The sequence below is a fragment of the Ovis canadensis genome, chromosome 11 (assembly GCF_042477335.2).
Source record: "Ovis canadensis isolate MfBH-ARS-UI-01 breed Bighorn chromosome 11, ARS-UI_OviCan_v2, whole genome shotgun sequence".
Taxonomy (NCBI): Eukaryota; Metazoa; Chordata; class Mammalia; order Artiodactyla; family Bovidae; genus Ovis; species Ovis canadensis.
In genome coordinates this window covers 59,929,314-59,947,769 of record NC_091255.1, presented here as the reverse complement: position 1 = coordinate 59,947,769, position 18,456 = coordinate 59,929,314, and the positions used below count along the sequence as shown (strand labels likewise).

General features: G+C 44.3%; 1 protein-coding gene and 1 pseudogene across 4 annotated transcripts in view; both read left to right on the top strand.

Annotated features, from left to right (window-relative positions):
* Positions 1–18,456, top strand: part of RPTOR (regulatory associated protein of MTOR complex 1) — a 324,493-nt gene that overhangs the window by 247,593 nt on the left and 58,444 nt on the right. The gene's annotated exons all lie outside the window — the stretch shown is intronic.
* LOC138415588 (U1 spliceosomal RNA) lies at positions 16,154–16,298 on the top strand (annotated as a pseudogene).

Sequence of the window (18,456 nt, the reverse complement as noted above, 5' to 3'; positions counted from 1 at the left end):
GTTTCTGGGAGTTTGCTTCTCCCTTCCCCAGCTGGTATCTTGCCTCCGAGTGCTCACATGTTATGTGCCTCCCGCAAAGCTCAGAGCTCCTGGAGTGAGTCCTTGACGTGGCCACCATGAGTGAGGGTCAGAAGACATGTTTGTGACCGGGATGCCCACCTTGGGGTGAATGAATCTGCACAGAGGCACAGGCGAGGTGTCCCAGCGCCCCAGCGCTCTCAGCTGTCCCTGTGCTGGGGAGCTGCCCACCCTCAGGGCTCTTCCCCAAGAGCTGAGAAGGTGTGGGCCCCACTCTGGCCGCATTCCCAGCTGAGGGGTGAGTCCGAGGCCTCCTCACCCCACAAGCATATGTTGAGCACACACTACAGGCCGTTGTGTGAGGGGCTCCTAAAGGATTCAGGAAGCAAGAATTACCTCAGCCTTAGAGAAAGTAGGCTCAGTCTGGGAAGAAGGAAGGAGGGGAATTCCAGGCTCAGAAGGACCATGTGCCATTTGACTGAAGTGGGCAATGTACCCTGTGGGAGCACCAATATGCAGGTGTGTCTCCAGACAAGGAAATCTATTAACAGCACTTTAGGAAAGCCCTTTCCTATGGTCTCAGTGCCCTGATTATCTCCAAGGAATCTGGTCCCCGAGGTGTGTGCTTAGTTGTGTCCATTGTGACCCTATGAACTGTAGCCCACCAGGCTCCTCTGTCCATGGGATTTTTTCAGGCCAGAATACTGAAGTGGGTTGCTGTTTCCTCCTCCAGGGGATCTTCCCAGGGGTCGAACCCATATCCCCTGTGTCTCCTGCATTGCAGGCAGATTCTTTACCCCTGAGCCATCGGGAAGCCCCAGAGGGTCTCTTCCCAAATAACCCATACAACGTGTTACTCTACACTCACTGCTACCATCAAAAATTACCAGATGTGTGAAGAAGCAGGAAAATATGATCCATAATGAGAGGGGAAAAATTGGCCTACCAAAACTTATTCTGAACTCTCACAGATGTTCAAATTAGCAGTCAAGGACATTAAGTCATTAGAAGTCTGTTCCACATAAAAAAGCTCCATAGAGACATGGAAGATATTAAAAGGACCCAGCTCAAACTTCTAGAAATGAAAACTCTGATATGTGACATGAAAAGTATGGGAAAACAACCAGTTAAACATTGCAGAAGAAAAATTAGTGAACTTAAAGGCATGGTAATAAAAACTCCAAGATGAAGCACAGTGAGAAAACCTTCTATAAAACTAAAGGCATATCCTTGAGTTGTGAGATAACTGCAGGTGACTGAATATGTGTATACTGGGAGCCCCTAACCAGAGAAGGCAATGGCACCCCACTCCAGTACTCTTGCCTGGAAAATCCCATGAATGGAGGAGCCTGGTAGGCTACAGTCCATGGGGTCGTGAAGAGTCAGACACAACTGAGCGACTTCACTTTCACTTTTCACTTTCATACATTGGAGAAGGAAATGGCAACCTACTCCAGTGTTCTTCCCTGGAGAATCCCAGGGACAGAGGAGCCTGTTGGGCTGCCATCTATGGAGTTGCACAGAGTCAGACACGACTGACATGACTTAGCAGCAGCAGCAGCAGCAGGGAGCCCCTACAAGGGGCTGGCAAAAAAAAAAATTTGAAGAAATAATGGCTAAGAAATTTTCAGATTTGATGAAAACTATAAACCTGCAGATCCAGGAAACCCAACAAACCTCAAACACAAGAAACATGAAGAAAACTACACCAAGGCACCTGATAATCAAATTGCTTAAAAAATGACAAATTTAAAATTCAAAAGCAGTCGATAAGAAAGGAAACAGAGAAGCTACGGATGATAGTGGATCACTTGTCAGAAACTATGACAGCTGGAGCACAATGGGGCTGCATCTTTACCGTCCTGGAAGAAAAACTGAACGTGGAATTCTAACCCACTGAAAATATCTGGGAGGCAAAATGGAGGCAAAATAAGGACTTTTAAAGACATGTGAAAGTGAAAGAATTCGTCACTAGTAGAGCCACAGTGCAGGAAATGTTAGAGAAAGCCATTCGAGCAGAAGGGAAATAATACCAGGAGGGAACATGCATGGACGCAAAGGAGTTCAGAGCACTGGAAAAGAGTGCTCCACAGATGAGTGTGTGGGTGGTGGTGTTGGGGTTTTTTTTTTATCCTTGCTTTTTAAATCTCTTTAAAAGATAATTGACTATTTAATCAAAAAATAATAACAGTGTACTATGGAGCCTGTAACATATGTAAAACCCAAATGTATGCTAACAATAGCAAAAAGGTTGGGAGGAGAGAAATTGAGGAAGTATTGTTGTTAGGTTCTCATACTTCTTTGAAGTGATAAAATATCATCTGAAGGTGAACTGTGATAAAATGTAGCCCATAAGCCTTGAAGATATCACTAAATTTTTAAACTATAGCCAATTAGCCAACAAAGGAGATGAAAGAAGAAAGAAAAGGAGGGAAAGAAAACAAAGAATGGATGAGATAAATACCAAAAATGTTAACAAAACAATAGACTTAAGCATAACCATATATATATATAAATAATCACAATGTAAATAGTCTAAATACCCAATTATAGGGCAGAGACTGTCAAACTGGATTCTTTAAAAATTATATGATCTTAAATGTACTTTCAACATAAGATATAAATAGATTAAAAGCAAAAACATGTGTTGCCACTAAGCAAAGAAGGTGAGAATGCCGCTATTAATATGTCAAAGTAGGTTTCAGAGCAGAGAATATTATCAGGGACACAGAGTTGTTTGCTAATGCTAAAGGAGTCCACCCATCATGAGAACAGTACAGTCTAAATGTTTATTCACCTAATAACAGTATTTCAAAACACATAAAATGAAAACTGGTGGAACTGGGATGGCAGTAAATAATCCATGATTACACCTGGAGAATCCAGCATTCTCTTTTCAGTAAATGACAGAACAAGTAGAAGTGGAACCAAGGAGGTTCTCTCAAATGCTTGAACGGGCCCATCCACCAGCTGGACAGCACTTGATATGACTGCAGACCTCTCGTTCTTTCCATGTGCCAAGGATGTACACCATGATGGACCTCGTCCTGCATCATAGAACAAACCAGGACACACTTAAAAGAACTGGAATCTTACACACTGTATTCTACAACCATAGTGGAATCAAATGCGAAATCAAAATAGATAATAAGAAAATCAAGGACACTTGGAGACTTGTATACTTTTACATAAATGATTCAGGTCAATTCAGTTCAGTTGCTTATTCATATCCAACTTTTTGTGACCCCATGGACTGCAGCACGCCAGGCTTCCCTGTCCATCACCAACTCCCAGAGCTTGCTCAAACTGATGACCATCGAGTCAGTGATGCCATCCAACTGTCTCATCCTCTGTCATAATAAATAATTAAAATATTTTAATTATAAAAGAAAATTTTAAGAAGCAATATAAATATATAAAATGTATAATATTAAAGTATAAATGTTATATAAATTTACAAGCAACATAGATATGTTAAATCATATTTATTTCTAATTATAAGAGTTATGTATAAAATAAATAAATGGGCTGCATCAAACTAAAATCTTCTGCATAACAAAGTAAACAGTCAACAAAATGAAAAAAAAAACAACCTTTAGAATAGGAGAAAATATTTGCAACTCACCTATCTGTTAAGGGGTCAAATATAAGGATCTCTTCAGCTCAGTTCAGTTCAGTCGCTCAGTCACGTCCGACTCTTTGCGACCCCATGAATCGCAGCACGCCAGGCCTCCCTGTCCATCACCATCTCCCGGAGTTCACTCAGACTCACATCCGTTAAGTCAGTGATGCCATCCAGCCATCTCATCCTCTGTCGTCCCCTTTTTCTCCTGCCCCCAATCCCTCCCAGCATCAAAGTCTTTTCCAGTGAGTCAGCTCTTCACATGAGGTGGCCAAAGTACTGGAGTTTAGCATCATTCCTTCCAAAGAAATCCCAGGGTTGATCTCCTTCAGAATGGACTGGTTGGATCTCCTTGCAGTCCAAGGGACTCTCAAGAGTCTTCTCCAACACCACAGTTCAAAAGCATCAATTCTTCGGCACTCAGCCTTCTTCACAGTCCAACTCTTACATCCATACATGACTACTGGAAAAACCATAGCCTTGACTTACAATTCAAAAAAACCCTGACTTACAAATGGTCAAAGGACTTTATATTAGTGAAAGAAAAGCAGGTTAAACCCAAAGTAGGTAGGAGAAAGGAAATAGTAAAGATCACTGTGGGGACTTGCCTGGTGGCCCAGTGGTTAAGAACCCGCCTGCCAATGCAGGGGACACGGATTTGATCCCTGGTCTGGGGAGATCCCAGGTGCCACGGGACAGCTAAGCCCGTGTGCCACAACTACTGAGCCCATGCTCTAGAGTTCGTGCTCTGCAACAAAAGAAGCCACCACAATGAGAAGCCCTCATACCACAACGAAGAGTAGCCCCTGCTCACTGCAACTAGAGAAAGCCCAAGCGCAGCAGTGAAGACCCAGCGCAGCCAAAAATAAACAAATTTATTAATTTTAAAAAAAAGATCACTGCAGAGGTCAATGAAAAAGAGAACAGAAAAGCAGTGGACAAAATCCACTTAACCGAAGGCTAGATTCTTTGAGGAGATCAATAACTACTCACACTGAGAAGGAAACAGAAAACAGACATAAAACCCCAAATCAGGAATGAGAGAAGTGGCATCACAGGTTCTGGAGATGTTGAAGGTATAGTGAAGGAATTTATGAACAACTTGAAGCCAAAGCTTTTGATAGTTTTGATGAAACTAACTCCTTGAATGACACAAGCTGCTCCCTTAAGAAGACAGATAATCTGAATAGCACTGTATCTAGTTTAAAAATTCGATTTCTGATTTTAAACTTTCCTGCAAAGAAAGCTCCAGGTTCAGATGGCTTCATTGTTGAATTCGACCCAGTCGTTAATGAAGAAATATATAGATGGCAAAGAAACATCTTCTCATATCATCTTATGAGACTTGCCTTGCCTTGATACCAAAAACCAGATTAAGAAAACTACAGATCAGTATCCTTGGTGAAGACAGATGCAAAAATTGTAAGTCAAAATTTAGCAACTCAGAGTCCACAATATATTTTTAAAAGATTATACATCATGCAGAGACATCATTTGGCCAACAAAGGGTTTGTTATCTGTCTTTCTACTCATTAACAAGATGAAGAGAAGGGAGATAGTAAAAGATTTTTGTAAACTAGATTCTAGTTAATTGGGGTTTTTTTCATAGACACAGTTAATATGTAATTCAGGCAGACTTTCCCTGCTGCTGCTGCTGCTAAGTCGCTTCAGTCGTGTCCAACTCTGTGTGACCCCATAGATGGCAGCCCACCAGGCTCCCCTGTCCCTGGGATTCTCCAGGCGAGAACACTGGCGTGGGTTGCCATTTCCTTCTCCAATGCATGAAAGTGAGACCTTCCCTAGTTACAGCTAATAAGCTTTTATTTATAGCGCCACCAGGGGACTCCAAGAACACAATGTCACTGAATTTGGAAAATCCTTGTATGTCAGTACAGATGAAGGACATACAGATTTGGGGACAGAGAGCTTCACTGTATGTAATAGGTCTCCTGGTCCCAAGAAGAAACATGTGTGAGTAAAAACCGGATCAGGGATTAGCAGGGTTTTATTTCTATAACCGTTCCCTCCCCCTGCCCAACATCTGTGCTAGTTCTCCTTCTCCTTCCCAGCCTCAAAACTTGTGCTGTTATAGCTGCAGTGATTCATCCCAGTTCACTGCCTCTCTTCCTGTACCTGTATCCCCTCTTGTTCCCATCTCCAGACAGTTGAAAAAGAGGCGGGTTAGCTTCCTCTTCCATCCAAAGATGACTCACGTCACTCAGTTCAGTTCAGTTGCTCAGTTATGTCCGACTCTTTGCGACCCCATGAACTGCAACACACCAGGCTTTCCTGTCCATCACCAGCTCCCAGAGCTTGTTCAAACTGATGTCCATCGAGTCAGTGATGCCATTCAACCATCTCATCCTCTGTCGTCCCCTTCTCCTCCTGCCTTCAGTCTTTCCAAGCATCAGCCTCTTTTCCAGTCAGTCAGTTCTTCGCATCAGGTGCCCAAAGTATTGGAGCTTCAGCATCACTTCTTCCAATGAATATTCAGGGTTGATTTCCTTTAGGATTGACTGCTTGGATCTCCTTGCAGTCCAATGGACTCCCAAGAGTCTTCTCCAACACCACAGTTCAAAAGCATTGGTTCTTTGGTGCTCAGCTTTCTTTATGGTCCAACTCTTACATCCGTACACGACTACTGGAAAAGTTCATAGTTTTGACTAGACAGACTTTGTTGGCAAAGTAATGTCTCGGCTTTTTAATATGCTGTCTAGGTTAGTCATAGCTTTTCTTCCAAGGAGCAAGGGTCTTTCAGTTTCTTGGCCGCAGTCACCATCTGCAGTGATTTTGGAGTCCCCCAAAATAAAGTGTATCACTGTTTCCATTGTTTCCCCATCTATTTGCCATGAAATGATGGGACCAGATGCCATAATCTTAGTTTTTTGAATGTTGAGGTTTAAGCCAGCTTTTTTGCTCTCTTCTTTTACTTTCATCAAGAGGCTGTTTATATCCTCTTTTCTTTTCTGCCATAAGGATGGTGTCTTCTGCATGTCTGAGGTTATTGATATTTCCCCCAGCAACCTTGATTTCAACTTGTGCTTCATCCAGCCTGGCATTTCACATGATGTACTCTGCATATAAGTTAAATGAACAAGGTGACAATATACAGCCTTGACATACTCCTTTTCCGACTTGGAACCAGTCCAATGTTACATGTCCAGTTCTAACTGTTGCTTCTTGACCTGCATACAGATTTCTCAGGAGGCAGGTAAGGTGGTCTGGCATTTCCATCTTTTAAAGAATTTTCCACAGTTTGTTGTGATCCACACAGTCAAAGGCTTTGACATAGTCAATAAAGCAGAAGTAGATGTTTTTCTGGAACTCTTGCTTTTTCTAAGACCCAATGGATGTTGGCAATTTGATCTCTGGTTCCTCTGCCTTTTCTGAATCCAGCTTGAACATCTGGAAGTTCACAATTCACGTACTGTTGAAGTGTGGCTTGGAGAACTTTGAACATTACTTTGCTAGCGTGTGAGATGAATGCAATTGTGCAGTAGGTTGAACATTCTTTGGCATTGCCTTTCTTTGGGATTGGCATGAAAACTGACCTTTTCCAGTCCTGTGGCCACTGCTGAGTTTTCCAAATTTGCTGGCATATTGAGTAGCAGTGCTTTCACAGCATCATCGTTTAGGATTCTAAATAGCTCAACTGGAATTCCATCGCCTCCACTAGCTTTGTTCGTAGTGATGCCTCCTAAGGCCCACTTGACTTCGCATTCCAGGATGTCTGGCTCTAGGTGAGTGATCACACCATCATGGTTATCTGGGTCATGAAGATCTTTTTTGTATAGTTCTTCCGTGTACTGTTGCCACCTCTTCTTGATATCCTCTGCTTCTGTTAGGTCCATACTGCTTCTGTCCTTTATCGGGCCCATCTTTGCATGAAATGTTCCCTTGGTATCTCTAATTTTCTTGAAGAGATCTCTAGTCTTTCCCATTCTGTTGTTTTCCTCTATTTCTTTGCACTGATCACTGAGGAAGGCTTTCTTATCTCTCCTTGTTATTCTCTGGAACTCTGCATTCAGATGGGTGTATCTTTCCTTTTCTTCTTTGCCTTTAGCTTCTCTTCTTTTCTCAGCTATTTGTAAGGCCTCCTGAAACAACCATTTTGCCTTTTTGCATTTCTTTTTCTTGGGGATGGTCTTGATCACTCCCTCCTGCACAATGTCACAAAGCTCTGTCCATTGTTCTTCGGGCACTTTGTCTATCAGATCTAACCCCTTGATCTGTTTGTCACTTCCACTGTATAATTGTAGGGGATTTGATTTAAGCCATACCTGAATGGTCTAGTGGTTTTCCCTATTTTATTCAATTTAAGTCTGAATTTTGCAATAAGGAGTTCATGATCTGAGCCACGGTCAGCTCCTGGTGTTTTTGCTGACTGTATAGAGCTTCTCCATCTTCGGCTGCAAAGAATATAATTAGTCTGATTTCAGTATTGACCATCTGGTAATCATCACCCAGATCAGAATGTGATCACATGGGCCAGAGGATCTGCTGTTCAAAACCTGCTTTCTTCATCGCTGAAGGCCGAGCAGCCCTCTGTCTGGTCCTGTAAGGATCTGGGGCATACACACCTCCTATGCCAGGAGTTTGTTTGTTTCCTGCCTTATTCCTAGTTTTTATGTTAATAAAATGTATTTTTATCATAATTTTAAAGAAAAGTTAATAGTAAATAGAGTTCCCATATGTCCCGCACCCAATTTCTCCTCTTGTTAATACTTTACATCAACATGATACAGCTTGGTCAGAAAATGGTGACCTCCTAGATGACCCAGGTCAACAAGCACTCGCCAGAGCTGCCACTGGACAGTGTCCCCATCTCCACAGTGAGCCACATCCACCGCCTGCCTCCTCAGAGGACCCTCAAACACTAGCAGGAAGGAAGGGATCACCTACAGTCCCCTGCCATGGATTTTCTGGGACAAAGAGTTTTTTGGTAAAATAGAATTGTTGTTCAGAATGGCCTCTTCGTAGTTGTCTTCCTGGTTAAATGAGGTGGCTGCTTTTCAGAAGCCCTGGGAGTGGGTTTTACTCTGGGAGAAGAGTCAGATCCACCCTCCTGGGGTCCCTGGAGAACTGTGGGCCAGCAAAGCAGAGATCTCACCCATGTCCCAGGAGCTGAGCCTGCCTGTCCTGATGCTAGTTCAGCCCCAAGACCACCTGGGAGGAGGCCAGGCCCTGCTAGACATGCTCATTGATGACAGGTCAGGTTGCAGCTGAGTTGTCTCTGTCGGTCAGGAGGGAGGCAGTTGTTTAGATACCTGTAGTTGCCAAGAGTGAAGTGAAAAGCTGAAGGAGGGACGTAGGAGGCTGTCACCTGCCCTCCCCATGCAGGCAACTCGGCCCCGCACTGGCAGATTGGACCGTGTGCTGCTGTGGAGGTGACAGATCGCCCTTTTGCAGGATGAATGGGTGCAGTGACTCAGGCTGCAAGGAACTTCCCAATGCATCAGTCTGTCGCCAAGGGCAATTCAGAGACTAGAGGGCTGCGTGATTAATTGTCAGGCTGCATTAATCACCAGCTCTGCAGTACTGATTTCAGTTGGGGGTGGGCGGGTGGGCAAAGGCTGGTCAGCCAGAAAGCAGAGCCCACACGGCCAAGTCTCAAAAGTTTTATAAAAGGGCAATCATAGTTTGTGTGCAGCCTGAAATCAAGGCTGGGTTGATTGGCCCAGAAAGCACCAGCTCAGGCACCTTTCTTGCCCAGTACTCCTGGGCATGTTCTTTGCACCTGGCAGTGACCCGGGTTCCAGGGTCAGGGACAGGCTGGACCTTGGCAGCACTGATCCAGGGAGGTTTGTTCCCTCGTTGTTTCATGGGGCAGCAGCTAGTGGATGTGACGGGCACGTGGTTAGGAACTGGCCTACTTCTTGGTACACATATCAGTTCATTTATGCAGTCAGCAAACACTCACTGGGCCTCTGGTAGAAAGGCTGCATTGTGGGTCCTTGTCTTCAAAGAGCTGGAAGTCTAGCAGAGAAGGTAGAAGGTGCAAAGAGCTAACCCAAAGGCAGCGACTCAAATTGGGATCAAAGAGGAAGGCGGGAGGGATGGCTGGGGAGGGAGGGCACTCTGCCTCCAGTGGGAGGTGAGGGTGCCGTGAGCCGAGATGCGCACACACGAAGGCAGTAATAGCAAAGACAATCCAGTGTGCAAGAGCTCCTGTCTAGGGGAGGAGGCTCTTGAGGGGAGCTTCTTTAGAAACACTGCTCAGTCCTGCTACCGCTGAGTCTGGCACCAGGCAGGGGACCTTGTATGATGTGGCTCAGTGTGACCCTGAGGGATGGTGGTTTTAGGGCCTGGCAGGGATGATATTATTACTAGATCTATGCTACAGAAATATATCAGATGGTTTAAATGAGTCCTAGGAATCGCAGCTGAGTTCTGGGTAATGGGGTGCAGCCCAGCAGCAAGGTCCCTCCAGCGTGGAGGCAGCTCATTAGGCCTTGACCAAAATCAGCCCAGAGCAGAGCTAAAGGTCCCAGGGCCGGTGTGTGGGTGCACAGGAACCGACTGACTCTCTGATAGGCTTGAGCAGGTAGAGAATTGAATGGCAAGGTTGTCAGCCAACACTGTCTCTATCGGTTAATACAATTAGACAAGAGAAAGAGACTAAAGACGTAAAAATTACAAAGGTAGAAGCAAAACCATTAGAGTGTGCAAATGATATGATTATGTGCCTAGAAAGCCCAATGGAATAAATTAAATTGAACTAATGAGAGAACTTAGTGAGGTTAAAGACTTTAATACACAGAAATCAAAAGAAGCAACCAGTTAGAAGATAAATGCAAGGAAAAAAGATATATGCACCCCATTTATAAAAGAAACCTAAAACTGGAAATAAACTTGACCTGAAACATGAAAATCCTCTGTGAAGAAAACTTTAAGCATTCCTGTGAGTTCCCTGGCAGTCCAGTGGTTAGGGTGCCAGGCTTCCACTGCAGAAGACATGGGTCTGATCCCTAGTCAGAGAACTAAGATTCTGCATGCCACCCACGAAGAGTAGCCAAAAAAAAAAAAAAAATCCTGAAGAACACAAGAATCAACTTGAACAAGTGAAAGCATCCCTGTTCACTTACAGAAGGATTCATCATCATAAATATATCAATGTTCCCTGAATTAATTTAAACTTTAATAGATTCCCTCCAAAATCACCAGCAGGCTTTTTTATCTGAAACTAGACATTTTCTAAACTTCCTATGGAGAAAGAAATAGCCAGGGAAATTATGTGTAGCAAGAATAATGACAGGGAATCACTCCTACATATCTCAAAACTAACTCTGAAGGTTCAGTCATAAAGAGCATTGTGGAGCTGGATTATGGACAAACTAGCCTCCTTAATATATAAAGAGCTCCTTGAAGTCAAGAAAAACACTAACAATCTAATGGTCAGTGTACGCAAACCAGCAGTTCACAGAAAGCAGAATACAAATGGCCCTTAGATTTATGAAAATGCTCAATCTTTTTCCTAATAAGTGCACAGTAATACTGCACTGAAATACCACTTTTCATTTCTCAGATTGGTAAAAAGTCAAATATTTTACCATGTGCTCTGTTGTGAAAATACAAAATGGTAATATCTGTCAAAATTAGAAATGCATTTACCCTTTGATCTAGCAGTGTCACATTTGGGAGCACAATTTAACAGCTTTATCTGCAGATGTATGAGATAGCAAGTAGAAGTTTATCCATGGCAGTAGCGGGTATAATCACAAGGGACTGGTTCAGATCACAGGTCCCGGCACCACAGGAGACTGGGTATGTGAGCAGTGCTGCTCTGCAGTGGGATATTGTGCTGGGAAGATGGAGGAGGCTCTCTGTGAGCCCAAATGGCAAGACCTCCTAGGTGAGGAAATGCAAGAGGCAGAGCCAGGTAGAGCCAGGAGGTCCTGTGCTTAAGGAGAGAGCAGTTTGGTCTGTATATTCATATTTACTTATGTTTAGTCAAGAGAAGATATAAGAAACTAATAAGGTGATTAACATAGTGGTGGAAGAGTGTCTTTTAAGCTAACATTCAATATTTATTTTCATTTTAACCCAGATGTCACATTTTCTATGTTATGATATACTGACTCCCTGTACCCCTTACAGGGACAGGAGATGGAAAAAAGCTTCTCATTCTATACCTTTTGGTGGCATATTGATTTTTGAACCTTTAAATACACATGGACCACAGCCTTGTGTAACTCAATGAAACTGTGAGCCATGCCGTGTAGGGCCACCCAAGACCGACAGGTCGTGGTAGAGAGTTCTGACAAAACGTGGTCCACTGGAGAAGGGAATGGCAAACCACTTCAGTATTCTTGCCGTGAGAACCCCATGAGCAGTATGAAAAGGCAAAATGATAGGACACTGAAAGATGAACTTCCCAGGTCGGTAGGTACCCAATATGCTACTGGAGATCAGTGGAGAAATAACTCCAGGAAGAATGAAGAGACAGAGCTAAAGCAACACCACCCAGTTGTGGATGTGACTGGTGACAGAAATAAAGTCCAATCCTGTAAAGAACAATATTGCATAGGAACCTGGAATGTGAGGTCCACGGATCAAGGTAAATTGGAAGTGGTCAAACAGGAGATGGCAAGAGTGAACATCGACATTTTAGGAATCAGTGAACTAAAATGGAATGGAATGGGTGAATTAAACTCAGATGACCATTATATTTACTACTGTGGGCCAGAATCCCTTAGAAGAAATGGAGTAACCCTCAGAGTCAACAAAGAGAGTCTGAAATGCAGTACTTGGATGCAGTCTCAAAAACGACAGGATGATCTCTGTTCATTTCCAAGGCAAACCATTCAATATCACATTAACCCAAGTCTATGCCCCAACCAGAAGCTGAAGTTGAACCGTTCTATGAAGATCTACAAGACCTTTTAGAACTAACACCTTAAAAAGATGCCCTTTTCATTATAGGGGACTGGAATGCAAAAGTAGATAGTCAAAAGATACCTGGAATAACAGGCAAATTTGGCCCTGGAGTACAGAATGAAGCAGGGCAAAGGCTAATAGACTTTTGTCAAGAGAGCACACTGGTCATACCAAGTACCCTCTTCCATCAACACAAGAGAAGACTCTACACATGGACCTCACCAGATAATACCAAAATCTGATTGATTATATTCTTTGCAGCCAAAGATGGAGAAGCTCTATATAGTCAGCAAAAACAACACCAGGAGCTGACCATGGCTCAGATCATGAACTCCTTATTGCAAAATTCAGACTTAAATTGAATAAAATAGGGAAAACCACTAGACCATTCAGGTATGGCTTAAATCAAATCCCCTACAATTATACAGTGGAAGTGACAAACAGATCAAGGGGTTAGATCTGATAGACAAAGTGCCCGAAGAACAATGGACAGAGCTTTGTGACATTGTGCAGGAGGGAGTGATCAAGACCATCCCCAAGAAAAAGAAATGCAAAAAGGCAAAATGGTTGTTTCAGGAGGCCTTACAAATAGCTGAGAAAAGAAGAGAAGCTAAAGGCAAAGAAGAAAAGGAAAGATACACCCATCTGAATGCAGAGTTCCAGAGAATAACAAGGAGAGATAAGAAAGCCTTCCTCAGTGATCAGTGCAAAGAAATAGAGGAAAACAACAGAATGGGAAAGACTAGAGATCTCTTCAAGAAAATTAGAGATACCAAGGGAACATTTCATGCAAAGATGGGCCCGATAAAGGACAGAAGCAGTATGGACCTAACAGAAGCAGAGGATATCAAGAAGAGGTGGCAACAGTACACGGAAGAACTATACAAAAAAGATCTTCATGACCCAGATAACCATGATGGTGTGATCACTCACCTAGAGCCAGACATCCTGGAATGCGAAGTCAAGTGGGCCTTAGGAGGCATCACTACGAACAAAGCTAGTGGAGGCGATGGAATTCCAGTTGAGCTATTTAGAATCCTAAACGATGATGCTGTGAAAGCACTGCTACTCAATATGCCAGCAAATTTGGAAAACTCAGCAGTGGCCACAGGACTGGAAAAGGTCAGTTTTCATGCCAATCCCAAAGAAAGGCAATGCCAAAGAATGTTCAACCTACTGCACAATTGCATTCATCTCACACGCTAGCAAAGTAATGTTCAAAGTTCTCCAAGCCACACTTCAACAGTACGTGAATTGTGAACTTCCAGATGTTCAAGCTGGATTCAGAAAAGGCAGAGGAACCAGAGATCAAATTGCCAACATCCATTGGGTCTTAGAAAAAGCAAGAGTTCCAGAAAAACATCTACTTCTGCTTTATTGACTATGTCAAAGCCTTTGACTGTGTGGATCACAACAAACTGTGGAAAATTCTTTAAAAGATGGAAATGCCAGACCACCTTACCTGCCTCCTGAGAAATCTGTATGCAGGTCAAGAAGCAACAGTTAGAACTGGACATGTAACATTGGACTGGTTCCAAATTGGAAAAGGAGTACGTCAAGACTATATATTGTCACCCTGTTTATTTAGCTTACATGCAGAATACATCATGCAAAATGCTGGGCTTGATGAAGCACAAGCTGAAATCAAGGTTGCCGGGAGAAATATCAATAACGTCAAATATGCAGATAACACCACCCTTTATGGCAGAAAGTGAAGAACTACAGAGCCTCTTGATGAAAGTGAAAGAGGAGAGTGAAAAAGTTGGCTTAAACCTCAACATTCAAAACACTAAGATTATGGCATCTGGTCCCATCATTTCATGGCAAATAGACGGGGAAACAATGGAAACAGTGACAGACTTTATTTTGGGGGACTCCAAAATCACTGCAGATGGTGACTGCAGCCATGAAATTGAAAGACACTTGCTCCTTGGAAGAAAAGCTATGACCAATCTAGATAGCATATTAAAAAGCTGAGACATACTTTGCCAACAAAGGTCCGTCTAGTCAAAGCTGTGGTTTTTCCAGTAGTCATGTATGGGTGTGAGAGTTGGACTATAAAGAAAGCTGAGCGCCAAAGAATTGATGCTTTTGAACTGTGGTGTTGGAGAAGACTCTTGAGAGTCCCTTGGACTGCAAGGATATCTAACCAGTCAATCCTAAAGGAAATCAACCCTGAATATTCATTGGAAGGACTGATCCTGAGGCTGAAAATCCAATACTTTGGGCACCTGATGTGAACAACTGACTCATTGGAAAAGACCCTGATGCTGGGAAAGATTGAAGGCAGAAGAAGGGGACAGCAGAGGATGAGATGGTTGGATGGCATCACTGACTTGATGGACATGACTTTGAGTAAGCTCCAGGAGTTGGTGATGGACAGGGAAGCCTGGCGTGCTGTAGTCCATGGGGTCACAAAGAGCCAGACACAACTGAGTGAGTGAACTGAACTGTAATACATGCACAAATTTTTGTTCTGTTTTTACCGCACCACGTGGCTTGGAAGAGCTTAGTTCCCCAACTAGACATTGAATCCAGGGCCACGGCAGTGAAAACACTGAGTCCTAACCTCTGGATTTTCCAGGAAATCCCTACATTTATAAATTTTAGAACACATACAAAAAAGTAGATCAGAGGCATAAAAGCATTCATGTATGTGTGATTTTCCCACTGATAACAGTTATTTCAACATTCCTGGTGTCTCTTCATTCATTCTGAAGTTTACCTTCAACACAAGAGCATCTGACATGAGAACATTTAAAGTAATAAACCATTTGTTGGAAAATGAAAACCTGTATATCTATATAAATATCTTACTGCACTTAGCAAGTGGGAAGGCCATTGTGCCAGGCCTTTGAGTTGTGCAGAAGGACATTTGTCTTTCACTGCCTGGGAGGGACTGTGCCCCTGGGTTTGAAGAACAGTGAGCTCTTGTTTGCAGTGAGTAGAACCCCCACTCTGGGATTATTTTCTCAAGCACTACTAGTTTTATGGCCACGAGCTGTTTTTAAGACTCTTAGTGTATAAACAATTCAACGTAGTCCTGCATTTGTCTGGAGACAATTCTAATGTTCTGGTGGCAGTGGGTCAGGACTCAGTCCAGTGCTTCTGACTCTTGTGTGAACCCAGCTCACCTCTCCAGCATCCTTTCCTCATCCCAGGGAGTGAATTCTGCAACCCGAGGACAGGAAGCAGGACTCCCCCCTCTGTGATTTTCTCCGTATTCACATCAGAACATGAGTGGCTGTGTCCACTGGTGACATTGCTCAGGACTGTCCTGCTGGTTGGGCCTCATTTAATGCATCGTGTCTGGTGGTCTGTTGATCTGTGCTGTTTGTGTCTTCCTGCTCCCCAGGAGACAGACATTATAATCTGCATTAAGGAGAATGAAGGTAGGGCTTCCCCCACAGCATTCTTTGCCAGAATATTCTGAGGGGGCGCACCTGCCCTTGCCCTGTGAACTTACCCTCGCAGAAGCCAGAGTCTGTGGTCTCTGGGCTCGTCCTGGTCTCTGCTGCCTCCGAAAATCAGTTTGCAGACTGCATCTTCAGCCACAGTGAACTATGTACTTGCTTCCTCTTCTCTGTTTGCTTTTCTTCTCTTCCTCCCTCCCTCCCTTTTTCTCATATTAAAAATATAATTCCCTGATACAATGATCATGAAGGTGGTTTTCCCAGTGCGAGGCTTATCCATTGCATTCCGAATGTGCTGACCCCTGCGGTTTTCCTAAATGTGGGAAAGTCGACTGCCTAATTTGTGATAGTGAGGGCCTTTTCCCTACTAAGAAGAAGGGGAAAAAATACATACATACATACATACATACATATATATATATACACACACACACAGGTGTGCAATGGCGGGAGGGCTTGCTTAGGAAAAAACCATTTCATATTCATGCTCTCCTTCATCTCCACCCTCTTTCTATGCTGGCCTTAATATGTCAAACCTGTAGCTTGATCTGGGAGAAAACAGACATGAGAGAGGGCCCTTGAAAAGCAGCCGTGTGGAGGAGTGTGGGTCGCTGGAGCCCTGCGTGTCTCAGGGGAGCTTCCCACCAGCCTGTGTGTGCAACGTGACTCTTGCCTGCATTTCTGGGCCTTTGCAGTTTCAAGGACTGTTTTCTCTTTTAAGAAGGCACTTGGCCAAGCCAGGAGGGAGAGTGGGCAGCTGGTGACCACTGTCCCAGCATCCTGAGAAGTCAGCGCCCTGCAGATCCCTGGCTCTCCGGCCCCAGAAGTAGATACAGAGAGGGCTGGGATGGCTGATGGGGTGATTCTAAGCCAGTTCTAAAAGGACAGTTGCTGAGCTCTGAGAGTGAAGGTGGACATGACCCGAAAACATTATTGTTCCCACCTGCATGGCAGCCTCTTCCAGACAGAGGTCGTTCTACACGAACAAGACCATCGCCGTTTCCTGTATCGCTTCACCTACTCACATATGTGCCTCAGCTTCCGAATTAGCAGATATGACTTAGGGACACGTCATCATTCTGTGACGAGATATGTTTTATGAAAGTCGCTGTAAATGTGTGGGCCTGGGTTTGACTGTGGCACCTCTGGTTTAAAAACAAAGGAGAGTGGCTTTGTTTTCAGATGCCAGCGCCTTAACCCTGTCCCCAGACTCAGGCACTGTGCTGCAGGCGCCGTCTTGAGTGCACCCTCCTGGCCCCTTCTGGATGAGCCCCTGCAGACAACATCTTGCTGACACCTTTTAGCTCATTTATCCAAACCTTCATTCAAAGCGAGGCATCCCTTATGGGAATGACTTGAAAGCTGCATGCTTAATTGGCTTCCCTGGCTCTTGGGGATTATTATCCTGAGAACCTGAGCTCCTAGCACCCCTGCTCCCTGACCACCCCCTCCATCTCGCTCAGTCTGAACTTAAACAGCTGAGTCCAGTCACCACCTTATTAGTTTATTGATGTGAGGAAAAACACCTCATTATCAGAGCACCCTGAGAAGTAGGCCAGCGTGGGAGAGAGGAGGTCAGGGCTCCAGGCTGCAGTAAAAAGCAGATTCTGTCTGCAAAATCACCCTGCCCCTGAGAGTTTCACAGTGGGCGTGCCCTCAAGCCAGCAGCGCCCTGCAGAGTTAGGAAGGTTTTGCAGTGTGTAACTTTTCTCCTTTTATTCTCAGAAACTCAGATCTTAAAATTCCAGCCCTCTCTACTTCTTGAATGGCCTTTTTCCCCTAGAGTGGAGCGTGCTAGGAGCTGATGGAATTCAACATCTCCCTGTGGACACGTTACCCTAAATCACCACGCGGTTTTTCTGGGTATTGATCCAGGAAGCTCAGTGAGCAGTATGACCACATTCTGTGGGTTGCTTTCCAAGAACGAGAGCATCCATGATTTATGAGTCACATTCCTGTGTTCAGATTGCACTTCCATGTGTCAGATGTTTCATCTGATTCCACCAGTTGAGCAAAGATTTCTCAAATGTCACTGGGGTCCCACAGCTGCAAGAGGGAGAACCTGGGCATGAAGCCTGTTTCTTGCCTCTCTTTCTCTTACTGGGCACCTCCCTGGATGTCAATTCCTGAATGTCTGAGGCACAATTGTTTAAGTCCCTTGAAGAGCCAGCACCTGCAAAAATGCCCCCCTAGTCAGCCAGCCTGTTATAGAAGCAGGGTTTCTGATGACCCCGCTGCCTCAGGGCCAGTTCCTTTCCCTAAGATTTAGATTCCTTGCGTCTTGATACCACCTGGAGCCCCTTCTGCTCACACGCCTGTTTCCCTGTCTCCCAACTCATCCTTCATGCTCCAGATCACCTCCCCCTCCACCTTGTGGCCATGGGCTCCTACCCAGTTAGTGCGTGACTTTTGATCTAGGAGTTCAGCCTGGCTCGCCTCCTCCTGGTAGCTCTGCTGTGTGTCTCCGAGGTGCCTTGATGCAGTGTACCCCAAATCCAACTCCTTGCCCTCTCAGTCTCTGATGAC